Below are 2,500 nucleotides of genomic sequence, written 5' to 3'. Positions count from 1 at the left end.
GTGGAAGCACAAAACGCCATGAGGGATGCACTCAACTTTTCTAAAGTACCAAAGATTTGTGTCACTTTTTTTCATTTTCTCTTCTTTTTGAGTTGTTATGTACCAACTGTGCCATGAAGTGTTTGGTTTCCCTGGAGACGCCAAACCCTGGACAGACACATCAGTGTGTAGCGTCTCCTGTCCCTGTGGTCTTCGAATTGTAAAGCACTGTGTCTGTGTCTCTCAGTTATCCGTGTCCTTATATTAGCCCACACTGGAGCCAGGGGTTAGGGTCAGATCGTAGTGGTTTAGATTTTATTCTATTTTATTTGTCTTGGTTTATTTTATTGTACTTTTTGTGGACATCAATGTTGAGGTTTACAACTGGAGGCTGTGTTGAAACCTGTGTGTCAGGAAAATGATCGTCATTTCAGCCGTTGAAACCAAACTAAAGTCACTGGTGCCTTTTTTGCCAAAAAGAGATTGTAGTGTTTCACAATGTTCATGAGTTTAATAAATGTCATGGTTAGGTTGAACTCATTCTTGTGACATTTCACTACTGGTGAGAGCATTTAAATCGCATTAGTGGACTTCTTTAAGGTGTGTGTGTGTGTGTGTGTGTGTGTGTGTGTGTGTGTGTGTGTGTGTGTGTGTGTGTGTGTGTGTGTGTGTGTGTGTGTGTGTGTGTGTGTGTGTGTGTGTGTGTGTGTGTGAGATCATACAGCTGTAGCTGTTTGTCTGTGGTTATCAACCATTCGGACCTACACTTCATCAAACAAACAGTTGGGAGTGTTCAGGTTTGTCCCAGACAAACAGGACGGTTCTGGTTTGGCATGAAGAGTTGTTTGGTTCTAAAAGTCCAGGTCACGTCCTGATTCTCCGGACGTGGTCATGAGTTGCTCTTTTACTCAAGTGGTGATTGTCAGCGTCAGATGTGTTCACGCCGTGTATTTTCAGAGTAGAATAGCGGGTTACGAGCTGAATATCCACGTTAGAACCTCTTAGCACCACGTCCAGGCAGGTTGTGGAGGTGAGGACCTTCCTGGTCGGCTCAGCTGCTGCTCTTCACGCACGTCCCCACTTTGTTACCAAGCTTTTCCTGCCACTTAACAGATGCAGTGAAGAATGTCTGCTCATGCAGTTTTCAGGTGTGGCTCGTTTGTGAAGCACAAACACATGAACGTGGTAAAGCACGAGTCTGTTCATACCGAATGGAGTGTCTGATCGCTGGGAGATGCCTGAAGTCCAGGTTCCTCTGTGCTGCAAATGTGCGAAGGGGTGGAATCCTGGACTCCACAGAACTCCGTCTCCCAGAGTGCTTTGCTGCAGGGAGCCTGGAGCTAGTTGTGTCCTGTGTCAGTGTGTGAATGCAGAGTAGGTTTCGATCATTATTATTATTAACTGTTTTTGAAACTCGGTAGTTTGACCTCATCTTTAATGAGTCACACACAGATCAGCAGCTGAGCGTTAACATTAGATGTCTGTTCTGTCGAAGACGTTCACGACGTACCTTCTCCTGCCTCCGTTTGTTTTTTTTACAATAAACAAACGTTTCCAAACAGAACATTTCATTCAAAGTTTAAACACAGAATCTCTGTGAGGACATTTACTAGATAAAATGTGAAGAGTCTCATGTTTATGGACTTGGTCCCTCGTGTCTAGAGTCAAGTGCTGTGAACTACATGACCAGCAGGGGGCAGCAATCATGAGCAGCCAGAGGACCTGTAGTCCATCTCTGGTGCTGGTTCTGGAAATGCAGGGTATACAGAGCAGCTACCGGTACCAGGTACCGCTGGAAAACAACAAGAACCAAAGAGCAACAGTTTGTCTAGAGTTGCGGTCTCAGTAGTTCAGCAGTGGTTCTGAACTGGCAGACGGGCCTGTAGGAACAAACGTGGTCCAGGTTGTGTTTAACAAGAGGGGACGTTGCATAATGACTTAAAAGAGACAGTGCAGCGACAGGAAGGTTCAGACCCGGACTCTGTGATGCTGGAGTAGCAGCAGCCAAACCCAAACCCGGCTCTAATTGTTGGTGCTGCTCTGCTCACTGTTGTCCTCCTGCTATTTTTATCTCATCCATGTGAGAAGTGTCACGTCTACAGTCTTAAGTGTTTGTAGTTTTGGTGCTCTGGTGGAGGGAACATCACAGCAACTGGTTCTGGTTGTGATTATGAATGTTCTGAGCTGCAGGTGTTAAATAGAGACAGAAACAGGTTTAGATAAAGAATAAAAACACACTGTTTCCTGTAAAAACAAATCACGTGTTCAACACTCAGCCAGATAGATATGAGCGCATAACGGCTCCCTTGGTTCTGGTTCTGTTGGCATCTCCTGCCTCGTGTTAAACCTGTTGTACAACCGCTCCAGCTCCAGACGACAAGGTGAGTGATTTTCCTGTGTAGCGGAAGCGTGTGGGTCGGTTGTTGTTTTTATGGAGCCTGTTTTTAATAGGTTCTATTATCCAGCAGCAGGAGCGAGGTGTGGTGCTCTGACCCAATGACTGAGTCAGCAACCAGGCCGA

The 2,500-nt window shown here is 45.7% G+C and overlaps 1 protein-coding gene across 11 annotated transcripts in view; it reads left to right on the top strand.

Annotated features, from left to right (window-relative positions):
* ddr2l (discoidin domain receptor family, member 2, like) overlaps positions 1-515 on the top strand; it is an 18,454-nt gene extending 17,939 nt beyond the window's left edge. For all 11 annotated transcript variants that reach the window (XM_029163098.3, XM_029163095.3, XM_029163097.3 and 8 more), the window contains one exon: positions 1-515. This exon is cut by the window's left edge and continues 192 nt beyond it. The gene's annotated coding sequence lies outside the window, so the exon portion shown is untranslated.
* Positions 516-2,500: the final 1,985 nt, after the last annotated feature.

This window comes from Betta splendens, chromosome 9 (genome assembly GCF_900634795.4).
Source record: "Betta splendens chromosome 9, fBetSpl5.4, whole genome shotgun sequence".
Classification (NCBI taxonomy): Eukaryota; Metazoa; Chordata; class Actinopteri; order Anabantiformes; family Osphronemidae; genus Betta; species Betta splendens.
Note: the sequence above shows the minus strand (reverse complement) of the source record. Positions and strands in the feature narration are given on the sequence as shown.